Source organism: Osmerus eperlanus, chromosome 17 (genome assembly GCF_963692335.1).
Source record: "Osmerus eperlanus chromosome 17, fOsmEpe2.1, whole genome shotgun sequence".
NCBI classification, from domain to species: Eukaryota; Metazoa; Chordata; class Actinopteri; order Osmeriformes; family Osmeridae; genus Osmerus; species Osmerus eperlanus.
Window position 1 is genome coordinate 5,700,263 of NC_085034.1, and position 22,106 is coordinate 5,722,368.

The following is a 22,106-nucleotide window of genomic DNA, read 5'->3' on the forward strand; positions in this document are numbered from 1 at the left end:
TCGTAGGTGTCACATTTAAATAATAATTCCTGAATTCCAAAATAGATATAGATACACAACATTAAAGACCGCGACCGTTTGGAAAGATGTGCTAAGGGTAACTGGTTGGATACTGTTCTTAATCTCATTTCAGGGTGTTTTAATATTAATGAAGTGATGCTATATGAGCCAGTACAGTCAATAAACATTTAACTGCCTGGTTTGGAGTTCAAAGCCGTGACACATTTCATTCTCTTAATTAAAGATTGCCCTTGCAGTTGTTTGTGTCTCCTCTATTGACAAGCCTTCCCCCATCCTCAGGGGAAATCATGTCTCCTTCATGGGTAAAATAGAAATTGTGTGTGGATTTGAGAGCGAGAGAGAGACAAAGATAGAGAGACAGAGGGTGCATGTTTGTGTTTGTGAATGGCAAGCTCTGACTTGCCCCTGCTTAACTTCTTAACACTCAAATTGCTTACACACACTCAGACACTCACGGATGGGGTGAGTGTTTGGATTGTCCTTGACTGTCTTTGTAAGTGATGCCCTGGGGTCTCGTACACAGAGAGAAGGGCACACTGCCCTGTTGAAAGGCTGGCTGACTGGGTCAGTTTACAGTAGTCTGCAATAACCCAGCATCGTGAAAACCGTCGCCTCGGCTCAGCCAATCACCGTCCAGGACTTTGTGATGCAGCATCACTTACTGGAGGGATTCCGAAGGAACTGCTGTGTGACGATGCCCAGCCCAGAGTCTCTCCCCCCCCCCCCTCTCTCACCACACTGCCTCTCTCTCTCCAACGCTTTCTACCGTCATCCCTCTCACTGCCACTCTCTCACTCAGTGCCTCTCTCTGTCTCTCCCGGACTGCTCTCTCTGTCTCTCCGTTTCTCCCAGACTGCCCATTGATGCGTCCACTGTGTCTTTACTAACGGGGTGAAATTACAACTGTGTGCACACGGCTCCCTCAGTGCTGGCCTCTGAATCCAGAGATAGCAGGCAGGCAGGCAGGCAGCAGCATCAGCTCCATCCACGCCTCTCCTCTCCTCCTCTCCTGCTGAGCAGACTCCTCCTCTTTCTCTGTCTCCCCCCCTCTCTCTCTCTCTCTCTCTCTCTCTCTCTCTCCTTCTCTCTCTCTCTCTCTCTCTCTCTCTCTCCAAGTCTCCCTCCTTACACCAGCTCTGTCCTCAGCCAGACACGTTTGGAGCTGACAGCTTCTAGTTCCAGGTAGGAAGCTTTCTATTAGGGATTACCCTCAAAGTTGTTTGTGTGTGTTTGTGTTTGCAGTGTCTGTTTGATATGGAGGAGAGAGAAGGCAGGTGTGTGTGTGGGGGGGCAGGGGAAGTCCACTTCCTTGCAATGCCCACCCCCTTCATGTGACACAATTTTTTCGCGCCCATTTTTTGCATGTCCTTGTCTGAGGAGTGGGAAAGCTGTTTGGATGGATGGTGAATTGTTGCTCACAGACTGGCTTGGAGGTATTCTGGGCAGAAAGGTGGGTTCTTACAAAACATGCCTGCATGGGTTAGGGAGACCACGGTGTGTGCATGCGTGGGCGGATGGGGAGATGAGGAGAGACGAGGAGAGGAGGGAGGGAGGGGGACGGAAGACCAGCAGCTGCTTTCATTCCAGGGAGGCTAATCCCCCCTCCTCCATTCGCCCCTCACCATCAGATAAAAAGGACCGGCTGTGGCTTTCTGTCTCTGCCTATCCGTCTTTTATCCTCCATCCCTCAAATTTGATGGGTTTATCTTTGGCATGACTTGCTTAGGGAGGAAAAGGAGGCTCTCTATTGATTCGGAAATGAGCTGTAATGCCATTTGGAGAAGGAAGCCACACGATTGAACCCTGATTCTGCACAGTGCTTTACCAGCTGCACACTTGAACCATATCTCTATTATGAGAGAATGGATTTCAGACTGCTCCTCTGTTGTCGACTTTAGAATGTCAATAAAGTTTGACCACAAACACACAATCTTCTTTTCCCACAGCCATGTGGTTATGGATGGAGATATCACGGAGATATGGCACTGAACTCCAAATCAAAACCCAGTCTAACAGCTGCCGAGTTTATCAGCGATACCCTCCTTCACAGTATGCATTTGTGTCTATTCTATTCAGTATGAATCATGTCTATTTAATTTATTCATTTATTACGAGTCCCAGTTTACCAAGGCTGTGTTCAGCTACTGTACCGAACAGATCCCACCGTTCAATATAATATGTATAGACTGTCCTGGCGTATGCGGTGTACAACATGTCAGGTGTGCTGCTGGCTATTGTAAAGTTGTTGCTGTGTGACAAACAAGGCATGTACAAAGCGTAGGTCGCTTGTTACCTCCTTACCTCCCACCTGCTCTGAGATTACCTCACTTCTCTGGAGGCAGGATCAACCGTTGCTATGAGAGTCCACACAAGAGAGAGCGAGGGAGCGGGAGAGGGGGAGGCAGGGAGAGCGAGAGAGAACAGAAGCCATTGAGCCAAAAGGTACCTATGTCAAACTGTTGCCAGGTGATAGCAGAACGTAGCCAACACACACGCATAAACACTCCCCACATCTAAATGGCTCATTTCCCAAGGCTGTGCTTGTGTTGACATACTCTCAGGTAGCTTCTGCAGATGCCTCATTTCAGAGCCCCTCACTGAATCAGAGGCAGCCTGACTGATAGCTAGATGGTACACTCACGCTGCTGTTGCTGTGATGACTTATTGAAACACAGGGACAGTGCACATTTCTTTGGTTATATGAGAAGATGACACTGACCACATTTCAAACAGCCCTATACTGCTGCTATAAAGACATCCAGTAAGCGATATCTCCCTCCAAGTACTCGTAGTACATTGTTTAAAAGATAGGATGCTAAAGTTGACATTGTATGATACTCTTAGACTTTCTGGATACTGTATGGATACTGTATGGATACTGTCTACTATGTCACATCAATTATTCCAGTTAAGGTTTGAGGAAACCACAGCACAATGTGATGTACTCACAATCTTTCATTTGAAAATAAATGTATATTTTTCGATAATGTTAAGATTATTATTGTCAGAGAGAAGCAACAGCTCCCAGACCTGACCTTGCCAGGCTCTCTCATGAGAGAGGACCAGATGTTGACTCCCAAACCAATCAGAGTTCTTGCTGTTGCCAGCGGTAGTGTCATGCTTAATACGCCTTGTTAAATGTCCATTAATGAGGAGAACTACAGCCCCCAAGCTGCACTGGGCCTGATATGCAAACAGCCCTAACCTTTTGTTGGAGACAGCCAATCCGAGGGGCTATTTAGTAGCGGAAGGGCAGCTGGAAGCATGACTTAGCATCTGAGTTTAGCTTTTCTTTTTGGTTGTTTAGTTTTGCTGTCGTTCATGAGCGCTAAGGATGTAGGAGGGGTCTGAGGTGAAAGAGAAGAGAGTGAGCTGAGTGAGAAGCAGAGGAGGAAGGAGAGGTGGAGGAGGGGTGGAAGAGGAGGAGAGGAGGAAGGAGAGGTGGAGGAGGGGTGGAAGAGGAGGAGAGGAGGAAGGAGAGGTGGAGGAGGGGTGGAAGAGGAGGAGAGGAGGAAGGAGAGGTGGAGGAGGGGTGGAAGAGGAGGAGAGGAGGAAGGAGAGGTGGAGGAGGGGTGGAAGAGGAGGAGAGGAGGAAGGAGAGGTGGAGGAGGGGTGGAAGAGGAGGAGAGGAGGAAGGAGAGGTGGAGGAGGGGTGGAAGAGGAGGAGAGGAGGAAGGAGAGGTGGAGGAGGGGTGGAAGAGGAGGAGAGGAGGAAGGAGAGGTGGAGGAGGGGTGGAAGAGGAGGAGAGGAGGGGGAGAGGTGGAGGAGGGGTGGAAGAGGAGGAGAGGAGGAAGGAGAGGTGGAGGAGGGGTGGAAGAGGAGGAGAGGAGGGGGAGAGGTGGAGGAGGGGTGGAAGAGGAGAGGAGGAAGGAGAGGTGGAGGAGGGGTGGAAGAGGAGGAGAGGAGGAAGGAGAGGTGGAAGAGGAGGAGAGGAGGAAGGAGAGGTGGAGTAGGGGTGGAAGAGGAGGAGAGGAGGGGGAGAGGTGGAGGAGGGGTGGAAGAGGAGGAGAGGAGGGGGAGAGGTGGAGGAGGGGTGGAAGAGGAGGAGAGGAGGAAGGAGAGGTGGAGGAGGGGTGGAAGAGGAGGAGAGGAGGGGGAGAGGTGGAGGAGGGGTGGAAGAGGAGAGGAGGAAGGAGAGGTGGAGGAGGGGTGGAAGAGGAGGAGAGGAGGAAGGAGAGGTGGAAGAGGAGGAGAGGAGGAAGGAGAGGTGGAGTAGGGGTGGAAGAGGAGGAGAGGAGGGGGAGAGGTGGAGGAGGGGTGGAAGAGGAGGAGAGGAGGGGGAGAGGTGGAGGAGGGGTGGAAGAGGAGGAGAGGAGGGGGAGAGAGAGCTTGGTGCTGTTGTCGGGAGCGATAGAAAACGGCTGGATAAAAATAGCATCTCTATTATGATTTGACCTTGTGCGTGCGGTTTGAGGATCCTGCGAAAAGGCGAAGTGCACAGATCACTGAGAGTCTCGCTGAGGAGCCATCCCTCTCCTGGCTGGGATGTGCGCTTCCAGTATCTAGGTTGTCCCTGTCACCCTCTCTGCCACTAACGCAGCTACTCTGCTCCATGTAAAAGGCAATCGGAGCCAGGAGACGATCATATCAGCTGGAGTGAGATTGGACTCATACAGTGAGAAGGTGCCAGAGTGGGTTGGTTTACAAAGGTGGGATTGTGTCTGACTGTGAAGATCCCATGTCTCTGTACAGTCATGTAAAAACAAAACAGCATTTCATATTTCTTTAGGGTGACTAGTTCAACCCTATAACACATAAAGCGATGACAGGGATGGATGGGCGGAAGCTGGTTATATTTGGCTAGCCATTTTACATGGGTCAGATGTATCATGGGAACAGGGGACCCCCAGAGGGGTTATCGTGTAGTGAGATAAATCATAGTGTGCAAATGTAGAATTCAGCCTGGCATTCCAAGGTCCGGCGCACAGTGTGAACTGGATGGGGAATGTGTGTGGGTGTGTAAGGGAGTGTTTGTGTTTGAGAAAGCAAATCCAGTCTGTAGTCCTTTTTATTCTAACTCTAGATTTATAAAAAACGTATTTAGACTTCCTCTTCCTCTCAAAGTGTGTGAAATCTTTCAAGCATCTATTTTTTTTTTTTTTTAAGACAGATGGTTTCAGAAAGGTGGGTGTGGTTGCCACTCTTCAAATTTCTAAAGGACTGTGAGCTTCCCTCTGTGTTCCTCTGTTGAAGTCAGTATTGCATGCTGCGTCTAGAGTTTCTCAAAGACCACATCCACCATGGTTACATCTTTGATCCAACAACCTAGTCTTGTTGGTCTGTTGTCTATCCACAGTAATCAACATTCAGATCTCAAATCACAATACATCTGAATTAGGTATTGTTGATCTTGATTCATTTTGTACGAAACAATGTTTCACGTTTAGATGTTCTAAGGTAAAGGGCAATACAGTGTAATACAGCCTCAATCAGTCCCATCACCCATCAGTAATCATGATTTAAAATAGCTTTTCAACTTGTTTGAAAAGCATGGTGTTATATTCTAATGGCTAATGGTTTAGGCCAGCTTGTGAACTATCATTTATAAGGCTAGCTATGCTGTCCTAAAGACACGGAAGTAATATCCTAATAGTTTGGTCTGTGTCCTGACTCTACACTCTAGAGTTTAACAGGGTCTATATGGCGATCAGTGCAGTTTGATCTCTGTAGACCTGTGGAGATAAGGCTCAGATTACATGATCAATGTCTGTGCTATAATACACACCAGCACACACACACACACCATAGTCCTGACACGCATCAAAGATCCTGACAATGCAATGTCAATCTGCAGCACTGCATTGAAGAGTCACAAGAGAAGGTGGAGCCGAGGACTAAGCACCTCATTTAAAACTCAGCTGTGAGTGAACACAGTGCAAAAAACAAACGTACACTCAGATTTGGGTGAAAGGCTCTAAGAAATCTCAGTTGTCTTTAACCCTTGTGTTATCTTCGGGTCATTCTGACCCATCAGTCATTGTGACCCACCGTCGTATTGCGACAGATTTACCGCATACAAAGACAAAGTGAAGCATTTTCTTTTAACCGTTGGGCTGTCTCAGACCCCCCACATTGCAAAGGTTAAAAGAAAGTTATTTTTATTTGTTTTTGTATTGGGTAAAATTGGGTAAACACAACGATGGTTCGTTATGAACCTTTGGGTCATGTGACCCGAAGGCAGCACGAGGGTTAAACAGCTCCTACCTGCCTGTAAAACGTTCAGATCATTTAAGCCATTGCTATCGGTGCTTTGGAACCAATATAATTAGTCGTCCCTGTGAAAAACCCAACTCCATGTCCAGACCGGTTTGTATGGCTACATTTATATTCATACTTCATACTTAGCAGGAGCTTCGAACCAAATAAACAATTGTGGTTCGTTTTGCATTTAGTCCCCCCACACCCCCCCCCACACCCCATGACAGAAGACAGGCTGCATGCAATGTGTTTAATGAGGCCTGTAGAAATGCAGAGTCTATATTGGATATGTCTGTCTCCACACTGGAGAACCAACAAGGGAATGTGGAAGCAGACGAGTGACAATTCAATATAATTGAATGACTTCACAGTAGTCACAACTAATGAACATCAACATTTCATCAAGGTTTTTTTTTTTTTTTTTTTTTTGCATCGTTTCATTTTCTTGAAAGGCGGATCCTAGTCATTTGACAAATTGCAGCAGGAGTGAGATATGATGCTAGGGACCAGTTCATTTCAGAAAGGCACTTAATCCAGCTCTTCAAGCTTCAAGATTCAAATTAATTTACCGTATATAAAAACATTGGAATTCTTGGTCTTGCTGCTTTTAACAGTTTCTTGGGAGTCTATGCTAAGTCCTATGTGGTAGTTTTAAATCTTGATTTCTAAACAGATTGAGGAATGCGTACCTGTATGTAATAAAAAGTATAGTAACTTAACTCTCAAGCCAATATAAATTCATATCGTCTCATGTTCTTTTCTCCCACGGATCTCCTCTCCTGTCAAAGGGATTTTTAGTTGCAGAAGATGCAATTTAAAGGTGTTTTGTACTGTATGTTTATGTGTGTGTTGGGGGGTGGGGGGTTTACCTGTAAAAGATTGCTCATTGTGATGGGTGGCTGAAAAAAATCATTTTGTGACCAAAATTTCACTATGAAAGCTGTAATTTCAACATCTCTTTTAGGAGGAAATTGCTTTTTCCTCTCCTACAATTTTTTAATATCCTGATTTTATTGAGCCAAGAGAAACATATTGTCCTATCTGCATAGCCTCTTTCTGCCATTGCCCAGAGGTAGTGGTGTGTGGATGTGTGTGTTTGTGTGTGTTTGTGTGTGAAGGGTGGCAGGGTTATTAGAGATGAGTACCGTCTTGATGGGTTGGACCACTGGGCGAGACTGGCATTGCTTGCTAAACCCTCAACTGCTCCCTGTTGTTTATTGGAGGAGGAAGTAGACTTTGCCCAGTGTCTGAGCAGATGAATAATTACTGACGGGCAAGCAGAGCCACCAAAGTGTGCTGGGGGACATTTTTGATGTTTTATGAATGTAATAAGGAACAATAGATAAATTCTAAACAGAGCCCATTGCTCTCTCTTCCCTTACGCTCTCCATTCCCTCTCTTTCCTAAAATGTTCACGCACAGACACCTTGTGTCAGGACCAGAGGGAGGAGAGGGGAATCATGGGTTCCCAAGATCCACCTGTGTTCCGCATATAGATTGGCCCACAACAATGTGATACACCAACCAACTGAACAGAGAGGGCAGAGTATATCTTTGTCCTGGGTAACACTTGTAATGACCAGCCGCTTTGTGTAATTGTTTTTGGCTTGTATTGTTTTGACACAGTATTTGGCCAGGGCGATTAGATTTGTCTGGGCCCCTCAGAGGGTACCCAGTCGATGCAAACACTCAACACTGAGGCGTTCGGTGGCTCGGTGAAGATTAGAGTGTGGAATCCAAATCGTAAGCACCATTCCTCTGAGCCAGACAACAGGGGGAGGGAGAATCAAACATCTCCATGCTCCGTGTATTAAACAATAATAAAACTAAAACAGTGGGTGGAAACCAACCAAATTGTCTTCCAGTAAACGTAGGTTAAGGAGAATGACAAAGCTTGACTAAACAGGCACCTAATCTTGTGGGACGAGACAGCCCACTCCAGAAGATGTCTGGAGGGCTTATTGAATAAGAAGTACCTCATTGTGTTGCAGTGCTTTCACAGAAACTCCTATCTCCTATCCCTCCCTTAGCTTCCCTGATACATGCCAGCGTGACGCTCACAGACTGAGGGAAACTATTTCAGAGAGATTGGCCCTAAAGCTATTCCACAGACGAGCCAGTGCTTCTGGTGCCCTTGGTGGATGTAAGGACAGGACACCCAGCAGTGAACCAGACACAGAGCCACATTAAGACATGAAAGCCATTAAAATCAATGTCATAAATAGAGTACTATATCATTCCCTCACTACTCTTGTTTGAAATGTAACAGTAATTACAAATCATAGTTTTGTATTTCAGATGTGAGCTGACACATTGAGGCAGTGACTGGGCATTACCAATGCAATACACTGTCCACACATTTATAACTTTCCAATGATGTAGGTCTAGCCTATGAGGTTGCATATTTGCAGAATACTTGACAGTGACATTGTTGGCATTCCTCATTTTGTTAATTTAGTACTACCCAAGGTCAATGTTGAAAGAGGAGGCTGAGTGGTATTAAAAAGCGTTTGTTTATATTTACAATATCGAACCATAGATTCCATACAGTATTTAGTCAATTATGAAATAGTAAAAGGAGAGTCTGGGTTCCCTGCCTGTCACACAGCAAGGCAGAAGTGAACACTGCTTGCTAGACCAGCGGCAGCTCAGGACTCAAATGAGAGTGGTTCCTCCCCTGACGGGAGCACGACTCAGACCTGCCATCGAGTCTCTAAATTAACGGGCAAAAGCCATGCGGAATCGAAAGGTTTCCCTCGCTTCCAGAACCTTCCCCTTCTCTTTTGGAATGTCGAGCGCCTTTTGGTGAGTTATCGTTAACGTTGGTGGATGATGCCTCGTCTGCCACCCCAACGACGAAGCTCGACCGCCAAGATATGTTGCCTCTGTTGCAAACAATCCTTGTTTGTCGCCATGGCAACCAAGGCTCCTGCCTGCCGTGGATTTCTGGTGTCACCCGCCCTCCTCTCCTCGCTCGCTCCACCTCCCCTCATCTTTCCCTCGTGAGTGCCATAGAGGAACACGTGCAGGCTCCACGTACGATATGATATAGTATGCAATCTGACTGGTTATCTCTATAACCTGCTAATGATACGCTCACAGCGCTCACATACACACACACACGTCTCCAGTGTTTTGGGCTTCTCTTCAAAAAGCTGCTAGCATGACACCCTTAGCCATTTTGCCTATTTCCACTTGCGCTGAGACATGAATCTGCCCCCGAGCACAGCTCAAGTAATTTTCTGGAATAATAACACAGACAAATAAGACCACAACTGGGTACTGCTCCAGGAACAAAAATAAATGAATAAAGCAACATCATTTGTTTACTCTCCCATCTTGATTCTATCCTCCTTTCTTTACAAGTGAAACAGTCTGATGTATTTAAATCTTTCATTCCATGAAGTACTAGATACAGGAGGAATATGTGTGTTGGGGGTTGGGAGGATGGGGAGCTGGGGAGCTGGGGGGCTGGGGGGCTGGGGGGCTGGAAGGCACAGCCAGGTTACTCCAGGGCCAGACGAGGCCTTCCCCAAAACATGTCCACCCAGACAGACGAAAAAACACTCATTATCCACAGCGCCAAGAGGCCAACTCGGCCCACTGGGAGATAATAGCTAGGCATCTGTTTAAATTTGATATAATGCTGGCTCTGTGCATTCTGGAGCCTGCTGTAGTAGCAGGAATTATTGTGCTCCCTCAAGCGGTTTGACTTCCGTATTTCCGTACTTGAACTAAAGCACAAACAATATTTCCCTACTCAAACTCCTGGACTGGCATGTACAGTTTATTATTATATTATTCTCTTGTAAAACATTATGGTGACAAAGCTGCATCACCTCACATGTTTCAGGCGTTGTCCAGTGGCCATTGTCTTTCTCTGTAGCTTTGGGTGGTTAAACTTAAAGAGGCCATTTTACAGCTACCTACATCACTGATGGAATTTCTGAGATTACACTTGCTGTTCCTTATCTCCTAAATGAACTCATTACCTTGACATCCTGCCTCCCTTCCCTCCTGAAACAGATTGGCCTTGAATTTCTAATGGAACAAGGCTGTCCCCTCACTTCCCATACATGCAGTGATAGATCCACCTGCAGAGGTTTTCACCCCCTGCCTCTGCCCCTCCCTCTGACTCTGACTGCTCTCACGATGAATAACCTTGAGGAGGTAGAGAGAGAGGAGGAGTGAGGGAGAGAGACAGACAGAGAAAGGAAGAAGAGATGTGGGATGAAAATACTCTCCTCTGAAACAAAGATTTCTCCAACTAGGAGCGTGGTCTGATACCAAAAATAGAATATTATACCACCCCCACAATCCATATAAATAACAAAGTCTTCTTTGCACTGAGAATCCCAGTTATCGGAGATAGAGGTTGTGGGTGGCATTGTACACACACAGCTGCATACGTGCTCACACACATGCTCAGACACCACACATACACACACTCTGTGAAGGAAACTAGATATCCAAGTACAGGCCTGGGTGTCCCTGCTTCCTTTCTCCTGGCTCTAATGGCAATAATGGGCCAGAGAGATGAGAAACATCTCAGGCCCATAGTCAGGCCAGGCCAGGATTGCGTTTAGAAAGCAGTATTGTAATCCCATCGGGGCTCGCCTACACAGTCTTGTTCCCCTGCGTCTCAAAGCCCCAGTACATGTACAAATGACTCCTAAAGGGGGAACACAGTTTGAGAGTTGTAGTCCTATGGGCTTGTGCTACAACTTACAAATCTTCTCCACATTATCCACTTCCTGTTAGTTACTTACCAGGAATCCAAGACTCCTGACCCCAAAAAAACTTTCATCACTGAAATTATCCATGATTTGTATATTTATTATATAATTAGATTCTTGCATGTGCATGATGTGTGTGTGTGCCCATGGCTTTGTGAGAATGGGATGACTGGTTGTTCACAATTATGGATCTCTTTACGTCACTCTTAGAATTGAAGAGGCAGACAATTAGAAAAATACTGATTATGCATGCATTGTGAAACAAACTCTCTGGTCTGCTGTCATTAATGACAGTTACGCAAATTTATGCAAATCAATCAAGATATTTTAAACTGGTCCAGATGTTGAGGGTTGATGTAACAAAGTGGTTCTGCGCGGACTGTAAATGTATCAAACAAAACATGCACACATCAACATTGGAACCATCCATTCTTAAAACACTACTGCCATAGATGTGATTGGAATGTCTAGTCTACACTCATTTTGATTTGGTTAACTGTGGCCTTGTATTTCCCCTGGAAATAGGAAATATTGTATTCTGTTGACTTCACTTGTAAAATTTAGATATTGATCTAAATGGAAGATTATTGCACAGAATGAGACAGGGCTACCACCCGCCTCAGGCAGTACCAGCATGCACCACTGCTCCTTAGTAAAAGACCCTTTATAATGTGGATCTGTTTAACAGCAAGGGCAAGGACACCCTCAATGTCACAGAGCAAGCTCTCGCTCTTTCTCTCTCGCTCCCTTTCTCCCTCCCTCCCTCCCTCCCTCCCTCCCTCCCTCCCTCCCTCCCTCCCTCCCTCTCTCTCACTCGCTCTTGTTCTCTCTCTCTCTCTCTCTCTCTCTCTCTCTCTCTCTCTCTCTCTCTCTCTCTCTCTCTCTCTCTCTCTCTCTCACACCCACATGCGTGCACACACACATGCGCACACATGTTCCTTTACTGTGCTGAGCCCCTCTGGCCCTTGGGGGCCTGCTCACAGATTACGAGATGCTTCAATCAATAACCTGGCAACCCATGCTGCCTCCCCGTGTGGCCACCCAACCCTGCTAAGCGCCCTCACGGGACCTCAGGGCACAGACAAGCACAGACAAGTCCTGCCCCTGGCTAAACATGGCTGTATCTGGGCAGGATTCAGCTATCTATACAAAACGCGAGCACATGGAATCCTCTTTGGAGTGTCTGATAATCCAGGACGTCTTCAACAGTACAGGTCGGACTTGTAGGACCAAAGACATGTTTGTGACATCAGAAGCACAACCATTTTTTATTTTTTTTCTCCTTTGCGAGGGTAACCTAGGCAAAGGATAAGGACATTTAATGGGTAAAGGGCTCTTTAAAGATTACATCCAAAATGCCATCCAAGTGAGAGTGACTTAATGAATCAAGTTACTGTAGTAACTACTATAATATTGAAATAAAGGAGGGGCTGGTTGCAGTGTGCTGTCCCTGCCACTAGATACTGCTACAACCTGGAATGTGACAATTGGCTTTGATGAATCAGGCTCCATAAAGGCTTGGTTGCCACCAGAAACCAAGACAACCCTGCATAGTAGCCTGTCCACCACCATGTTCATCTCTAAACAGCCAGGAAGCAGACATGGGGATCGATAGATCTGGGGGATTGGTCATCTTAGGAACTATCTTATAGGATGGTTCTCTAGTGCTGGTAAAGACACACATGAGAGATCTGAGGGAGACACAGACCTAGATGACTTAGAAGATAATCTTTAGGAAACCTAGGTCACTGTCTACTGTATATCATCTTCTCTGATCAGAACCCCCACGCTTGAAAATAAAAGTAGAATTGTTTTAGCAGTGAGCTTTATTTCACAAAGAACATTACGTGCAGTCCATGGATATATTATGGCCATGAGGTGTTTTGTATTTCAGCTGGTGATTGCAGGTGAAGGAAACCTGATTTCTTAGCTTGTCTGAAATTGCACATGCTTGTCATCTTTTCTACAATGCACTGGATTGATGATTCACTCATGCATAGAGGATGGGCAGAATATGCTCTCTCTCTCTCTCTCTCTCTCTCTCTCTCTCTCTCTCTCTTTTTCTGTCTCTCTCTTTCTCTCACTCTCTCTCTCTATAGGCATGGTAAACACACCCACCAGCGACTCCATCTCCAGCCATGGCTCATGAGGTCACAGCACACTGGCCGTCTGTCTGTTTACTCTCCATCCTCTGACTCTCTATCCCTCGTTTGCTCTCTTGCTCTCCGAACGTCCTCCCTCTCCATGTCTCTGTCTCTCTCTGGACCTCACTGTACGCTGGAGACTCACAATGTGACTGTCTACTGAGGGTTTGCCTACTATTTGTGAGTGTGTAGAGACAAATGAAACTGCCTCATTGATTAAATTGTTTACAGACACCGCCTATCAAAGTTAAAACACCCCGTGGAACAGTAAAATGGATCAGACTGTCAGTGGGTCTGTTCAATTAAATGGCTGGTGAATCATTTCATTAACTCCTACTCATGTTTCAAATCCCTCCGACTTATCATTTAACTCCATGTTACTTCACCGAATACTTAAGCCCAGTTTGTCTGGTAATGTTATTTTAAATGGGATTTTAAATAGTACACAGGCTTAGAGGGGGCTGTGCCGATCTGATACCACCAATGAACTAATGGTTTAAGAAGCTGAAACGATGCCAGCGTGGCAGAAAATCTGTGGATTTGTCACTCAGTAAGTGGCGCCCTGGCGGCTCGTCAGGATAGGCATCTGCTTATGAGGGCTCAATCAGCCTGCCTCTGTGGCCCCTCCGGGCCGTTTCCTCCCCCTGCTCCTCCACTCCTCCTTGCTGTCACGTCCCCAGTGAGGAGCAGAGACCGGAGGAGGTGACACTGAGCATGGGGCTGTTAATGAGGTGACGTCAGCAGTTCCGGGAAGACCACTCACCCATCAGGAGCCTGTCGTCTGCTCACCCTCACACCTCCACCCCCTCACACACCCAATACCCTCCACTCTGCATTCTGGATGGGGATGGAATCATGTTGCCTTTGCCAGTCATGTGTTCAGGTAGATGCATGTGTTGAAGGGTGTTGGATCACGTAGAATGGTAACACCCACAGGAGTGTTTGAGCCGCACGACTTACTCGTGTAGTTTGAGACCGCTCATATTAATGTTTGTACCAAGAGTACATTTCAGCACCACCTTGAAGAACAGCTCCTTTTACTCGGGCCAGTATGCAATGCAAGCATTGTGCTAACTGTTCCCCTCTACCCACGCACACATTCCCATTCCCAACTATGTCATTAACTTTTTGGATGAGCCAGGTGTATGTCCTGGCCCATCCTGTTTGTCCCCGAGGTGAGCCAGCATGTCAGGGAGTCAGTGTGTCAGATGTTTTATTCAACACAGCTGGGTGTATTTTCTGGCACCTGGCTGTTCGTCTGTGTCCTGCACAGCTCCAGAAGGACGTCACAATAGCTCTGAGTTACAAACATGCCGGACCCCCTCGCAGGAGTACATCAAAAATCCAGAACACCTGTTTCCTGATAGATGAGCGTTTATCCCCCCTCTGTCCACAGCTCCGATGAAAGGAGAGGAACACTTTCGTCCCCAGGGGACGCTGCCTGAGATCCGAGTTCCGATCTTGTTTGGTGAACAATTAGCATGTGATGGATCTTTTGCTTTAAGAAGTCCTGTCTTTTTTGTGTGAGAAGAGACTGGTGTTCCCGTGGACTAAAAGTTGGAGCAACAGTTTAGTTGTTGTCATTGCTGGATCTGCACTCAACTCAACTGCCTTTGAACTGACTGTTTGATTTGGACAGGTGTCAGAGGATACGTCAAAACTTCTCTTTATTTTATTTTCTCACTCTCTCCCCCTGGCTATCCGTCTTTCTTGAGTCAGTGATATAAGTGGAAAGTCACGACACTGCAGGGGCAGAGAGAGCAAAGACCGCTCAGTCAATAAAAGCTCTCAGTTGGAATCAGTACAGAAGACACTTGGGTGTTTAAACTGCCCATCTATTTGATGTCCGCTATTCAACAGAAATCGTCTTTGAGATCTCCCTTTAATGGGGTTTGGCTTCTTGTGTTTTGCCACTCAAAAGTCCAATAATCCTTTCAAAACGGATGGTTGATGTATTCAAGACTTTGATCTCATCAGAGCAGCTTCTGTACTTTTACATGTCTTTGATCGTGGTGGTAATGAGACAAGAGAGAGGGGAAATGTCCATCTTCTGTTGTACAAACCTACCATTGTGAGATGAAGGCTTTGAACTAACTAAGCAGTAATTATGATGTGTAAAAAAAACATATATTCAACAACATTATTAACATGCATGACTCAGTACAAGAACCTTTACTCAATATCTCAGAACTCTGTGTGGAAATATACTGTGACGTCTCTGAGAAATTTATAACCACTTTGCAAAAAAAATACATGGCTAAAAAAAGACTATGAAAATGTCAGAATTTCCATATTGTCTTTTCAAGAGAAGAGCCAGGGTGAATTTGAAAGTCAGGTCTGTGTTTGAAGTGTGTCCCTCTAGGATAGTAAGCTCTTCCATCTTTTCAGCACTTCCTGACTTTGAGGAGGTCAGCACAATATTGAAAACAACATGAGCCTGCTATGAATATTAATACAAATGTATCTGTGAAAGTATACGGCTACACCAAGTCTATTCCTACAAGGTCACAGGTGAATTGGGATTAGTTTGTAGATTTCCATGCATCTTATTTCATTTTCCATCTGTGTCAAGTATGTTTCAAGTGGATGTGTAGGTCATTTGGGGGGGTTGTATGGATGTGTGTGTGTGTACATTTATCATATATATCATACTTGTCCTATAATAATCTGTCAACTAGGAAGCGTATTAGTTAGATTAACCTTAATAAAGGGTAACATCCAAGTGAATATCATCCAAGGCAGTACATGAAGATTATCACCCTTTATTTTTGCACCACGGAGGATCAGTTGCACTTTGTAATAAATGAAGGCCCTCTGTTCGAAAATTAATTAAACCTCCAGATCAGAACGCCTTGAAAGGAATGGAGAACAAAAGGAAGTTCGGCCATTATAAAATCACTCTTTCTTCCTCTAAATAAACTGAGGAGGTTTTGTTTGCCTAATCATGCATGATTTTAAGACTTACAAAGTTTGGGCTGAAGTCTTCAAAACAGAGGAGATCACATGGGCTTTTGCTCTTTTTAACAAGAGTTTTGACGAGTGGACTAGGGGCAGAAAAAACTATCCGTGAAATGCTAACACAGTCTACTTCCTTTGCTCACACTAAGATGGAAACAAACCCTTTCCCCCGTTTTAATAAACCATTAAATATTTCCCGCCTGCTCAGTCTGCTGCAGTCACTGAGGTTAGTGACCAGTGTTTGGAAGTATTCATTAAGCATTTAATGCAAAAATCAGAGCAATTTAATGACATAGGAAACCTTTAGCCTTGTCAATTTGAATACACGGCACATCCATAATTCATTTAGCTGCAGTGATGGGATTGCTCCAGTATTGTAGCAGTAACCTTCCCTGAGTACATAATAGACTGTGGGATTATTTTTTCCCCAGACTCACCTGTAACTACTTTAATGACTCCTTTACGCTCTTCGTCAACATGTCATTCTCAAAGCTCTCTTTAAATATACACACCATTTAAGACTCATTAGAGCCATCTTTAAATGACCACAGCCATCGCCCATTGCAGTGCACATCTAAGCATTAGACAGATGTGCAATTACGTAGTCAGTGTGAAATACACAAAGTCTTAAGGTTAAATGAGAATAAGAGTGATCCATTTCATTTAAAGAAAGTAAAGTGTGTCTTGACCGAGTAGTTCAAACAAAGTATTAAGTGCTTTTAATACAGATATTCTTTTAATGAATATACGTCAATTTGTGATAAGCAGTGCCCAAAGTACAGTATTATAACTATTGTAAATCAAAACCCATTTTAGTGGACAATTCGGACCATCTTAATTCAGTAATTCCAACAATTACGAACCATTGTCTAAATCAGCATTGCAATGAGTCCTGACAGATAAAATAGATTTATGATCACGGCTGTGTGCTAGTCATCAGCACAATGGGAGCCAACAGGGAGCCAGAACAGAAGATGGAGTACTTATGAGGAGGCCCATGATGAATGACACCACTGAGGCTTTGATTAGCTTTTTATCTGCTCTCAGGGCTGGGCGGGTTGAAGGAGGAGATTGATGAACTGGAGAAGACCGATATGTTGTTATTTGTTTGGTTGGTGTTGAGTTGGAAGTCTGTGATGTGCCGCAGAGCACGTGAACAGTAGGTTTACATCCAAGATTAATTTTAGTGGCCCCTGTCTGGCCTCTGTTTGGCCCCTTTCTAAAACCTGACTTATCTCCGACTGGCCCCTGACTGGGTCCTAGCCCCCCTGTTATTGTTTATGTACTTGATTTTTTGGCTTTTTGGATAAGTACCCAAGAACCCAAAGCTCTCATTTGTGAAAATCAGTGAAGAGGATAAATACAGGAATTGTTTTTTTAGTTTTTTTTTTACAAATTGTTTTCCTCAGGGGTCCCGACAGAGGGAGAGGGAAACCCTTATTTCCACTGACCTTTTATATTTGCAGATCCTTAAATCTGTGAGTCAGTCTGCCGACCCACTGAGGGCAAGCTCAGGGTGTTAGTCAGACTCTTGTGAGGATATATCCTAATCCTAAAATCAATGCCTTTTCACCTGGGAAATGTATTGATTTTCTGCATTAACTATTACTGCTGAACAAATGTGTATTTCACAGGAGATGTACCTGTATTATCTTGAGCAACGGAAAGCTGAGAATCAAAGATCAACATCTTCCTTCCAGTTACAAGGTCAAGGTCACCTTGTGTACCACTGGTGTTATGCAATACTGTCTGCATGAGACAACCAAAAAAGACATACTTTTTGGGAAGACTCATCTAGGGATGCATTATCTGCAGATAAAGCAATAATAATGCCTAAACCACTTTGCATGTTTAAAATGGGGTTCCTTAGGTATTGATTCTAGATCTATTGACTTCCCTCCCTAAACACACTCTACTTTAGGCGTATTTCATATCTACTCTTACCCTCCAAACCATGGCAACCGTAACACTCTCCCTCTATTCATTTCTCATTTATCTCTTTGTTTTGATTCCAGAAGATTTTTGTCTCTGCCTCAGCGAATCGGAGAGATAAAACCCAGAGTCTGTGAGATGAAGACACAAACAGAGCAAATAAAGACAGGATATTGATGAGAATTGGAAATAAGGAAGTAATATGGCTGAACCGGGCTGTGCTCTGTGCGGTCTGTCAACATCCATTTCCCTCACTTAAAACTAAAAAGCTGTCTTGTTCAACAAGCAGGCACGCCCAAAACACAGGCCAGAGTAGAATTACCGCCACTAATATGGCCCAGTGCTTCTAAAGAGGGTATCAGCTCTTTGAGAGTGTCTGCAGCCATTGGGGCTAATAGGCCTTGATGAAAGTCAATGCTCAGTCCGGCTCTACTCATGGATCTAAAGGATGGAGCAGCCAGGGCTTTTATGTAGGCAAAGTGGGTATGGATTGATAATGTAGATTGAGGCTCTGGGCTCACAGACAGGGGAGAGAGGTGTATTAATCTGATCTCCATTATAGTGAGGCTATTTATAATTCCTAGGATGCCATCCATTGTGTGTCTGGGGTAATGTAGTAGAGAAAGTTCCGTTCGTGCATTTGGTGTGGCTTTGACTTTTGCTCCACGCTTCCTGTCGTCTGTCTGACAGAAATGGATGCGATTGTCCTAGAAAATAAAGCTGATCCGTTACACTTATTGGGAACATGGGAAACGTTTGGTGTGTTTTTTGCCTGCTAAAAACGTTTTATGTAAAATGTAGAATATGTTGTTTCTGAGTGTTCTAGTTGTTTGAGAGGAATGGCCTGAAAGTAAACTACTGACAGGAAACCCATCTCTTTTTGGAGCTCATTAATGTGGGAATCTCTCGCATCAAACAGACTTGCAAACAAAGGACACCTAGTTCGGAAACTAGTTTATCTCTTATTTATTTTTCTAATTTACCATGGTATTATATTTAGTTATTAATGTTAAATGGAAAAGGTTGCCAAATATTTGTATATTGGTCCAAGGAACTATATACCAAGAGATGTTTTTAAGAGCTTGTTTTGGCATTTCTTGCTTCATGTTTAAAGACAGTTTCCCTCTGTATATAAAGCAGGAGAGGAAATGCTACCTGGAGCTAAACAGTAAATGTATTGGACGACCCCTTCTGAAGGTCAAGAGCACTAAAGTGCCATTTCTCAGGAACACGTATCCAACTATCATTAGTGGGGATGGGACATTCACCAAGCCCTTCTGGAAATCATAAGATCTGTGGCCAGGTCTAACCTATGGTGAGTGAGGTCTTTCCCAGGGGGCTCAGAGGGAAATGTGTTGCATCCTGCACTCACAGATGCAGTAGGAGGAAACAGCACTCCATTCAAGCTATCATTGGTTAACTCTGTTAGCGTTGGCCTTTGTCCTCCTATGATTTCCATCCTAAAATCAAGAGCTGTTGTAGCATGGTGCTAGCTAGGAAGGATGTTATGGGTTCAAAAGGTTATCAAAATAGACTTCTTCATGAAAATGTTTGTTGCTTCATAGTGAGTTAAGTGACTGAGATTAAGGTCAGGGTGTGAATAAAATTGTCACAAGGCTAATTTATACTCCTATACTCAAAATGTTTTGGGTATCATGTTTAGAAGAAATTATACAACAATAATTTCAAAACAAGCTGTTTTCAACCGTTTACTGGTTTATAGTTCCTGGAATTACAGTGTTTAATACAAGTGATCTCCCTGCTAGTGATTTGACACTGGACATTGTATGTGTAAGTTAAATAGTTCCAATGTAACTACAATATTGTTATTATAGGGATAGTAGTCAATGTTATCTTTATGTAACTAATTTCTTTGGCCACACCCAACTACTGATTACTCACTTACCCAAAAACCTTGTCCACTCAGACAGCAGCAAATTTTGAAAATAGTCAAATGACATAACCTTTCTTAATCTGAGGTTGTTATTGTCCTTTGTCTGGACCCCTAGACACATTATACAATATTCATTGCATAACATACACACTTCAAAATCAACCTAATTAATAATTCAAAAGGGCACCGGCTTCAACACAAACATACTGTTATTACTTGCTTCTCTATCACATGGATGTGTTGCAGAGTCATAGAAGGTGTACCCAATCAGGTGTAGATCACCAGTACGGATAAATGACACAATGATTCACTCACAATACTGAAATAGAACATGCTGCCAGAATGTGGCTTTTATGCCCCAGAAAAAAGGTCATGGGACACAACTAAGGTTGCAGCCCCAAAGTGGACATCATCCTCCTTTTCTGGCCTTAGATCAGATGTTGCTAGGCAGAACAGAGCTGTGATCTTCAACTACGCTGCCCTGCGCCGAGTGGCAGATCAATGCAGTGGTCCCTCGGGTAATTCTTATGACAGCTGCCCTGGCCTTTTAGCATTCATAACTCTCAGAGTGGTGTGACCCCCCCAACGGATGTCACTGGGGAGGCTGGCAATGGCAAACAGAGGTGATGGGAGTCTGGTGGGTCTGAGGTCCTTCCAGGTCCCCCCTCTGGGCCGCCACCACCCCCATGCTCTCTCCAACCCTCCACCCCACCACGTCCTCCACACTCCTGACCCCCTGCTCTTCCCTTGGCTCCAGAGCAGGGAGGGAAAGGTCAGAGCCTCCTGCTTCCCACTCTGTATTGTATCTGCCCTTTCTGCTCGCCAAGATTCCCCACTAGCCTCCAGCCTGTCTCTCTCTCTCTCTTTCTCTCTTTTTCATTTTGTCTCTGTCTCTCGGTCTCCCTCTCTACTTTCCTTCTCTCTTTCTCTTTCGCTCTCTCTTTTGCTCTCTCTCACTCTCAATGTCTCTCTGACTGTCTATCTCGCTCTCTCTATCTCTCGTTCGCTCTTAGTCTCTCTCTCTACACCCAGTTATAATTTTCACAATTTGAACAAGCTCCTCTAATTTCTAACAAGGTTGATTACCAGTGCTGGGCTGGACCATGGGACACTGTTTAATTACGTCTACGGGTGACTCCTCTGTTTGTCTCTGTGGCAAAGACTCTGGCTTTCTTTGTCTGCCTCTACACTCACACATCCCTCCTCTCTCTCTTTCCCCAGTTTTCTCTATTACCGCCTGCCTGTCACTTTCTCTGTCTCTTTCTTTCACTCTGTCAGTCATTCTCCTCCATCAATATCTCTGTCTATCCCACTCCCTCTTTCACTCCCTTTCTCTGTCTTCCAGTCCTGTTGTCTCTCCACTGTGTATAGGTGGTACAGTTTTAGCTCAGTGTGAGTAATTATTCTAATCTGTCTGCCAGTGGTTAGTGATGATCAGGATGTGTATGGCTACAGTGCCACACTCAGTGGAACATGACGGGGTTAGAGCCGCTGAATTCTCTCTCCATGCAATTGGCAGCCGTACAAATATTTAGGGAGATTAAGTCTGAATAATTACGCGCAGTCCTTAGTTTAACACTATTACTTTCTTGATACAAAATTACACCATCCACTGTTGGAGGCTCGTTTAATGGTTCCTTAATCTGATTGCCCATTTATTTACCACTCCATCAGAATGTTAATTGTTACCTGGTGACAGAATAACAATGAGCCAATCTAAGCTCCGTGATTCGTTTTGCAATCATTTCTCTTTTAATCACTACCAATGTCTTGCTAACGTTTGACAAAATATGGGGCAAATGTTGAAATAAATACATTTCTGCTGTGATTCGTTCATGTTGCTTGCTAGTCATTATAGACATGCCTGTGGAGAAGTAGAGGTTTTCTGTTTCCCCGCTCTGTAATTATGCATGTAACTGGCACACAGTTATTTATATTGTGGAGTGTGTCGCCTCACTACCATGTATCTCCTGATTGCTGCCTCTGTTTTTCTGGGTCAGATGCTGGAATACATACACAACCTGACACACACACGCACACATGCACACAACCAGAGCCACCCACAGCTGCGAAGGTGATAGGCATTACTTGCCTGGATGCTCCTCTTCCTCTCCTATCTAAATATAAACGTGACTCACAGTGGGGGTGATGGCGTTCGCCCTCAGTCAAGATGGCAGTCCACCTTGAACAGTTCCTCCCTTGGCCTGGCTTGGTTGTGGAGT

General features: G+C 44.8%; 1 protein-coding gene across 1 annotated transcript in view; it reads left to right on the top strand.

Annotated features, from left to right (window-relative positions):
* The first annotated feature begins 1,151 nt into the window (after positions 1 to 1,151).
* The window catches only part of syt1a (synaptotagmin Ia), a 131,774-nt gene continuing 110,819 nt past the window's right edge, over positions 1,152 to 22,106 (top strand). The window contains exon 1 of the mRNA XM_062482922.1: positions 1,152 to 1,203. The gene's annotated coding sequence lies outside the window, so the exon portion shown is untranslated. The remainder of the gene's footprint in view (positions 1,204 to 22,106) is intronic.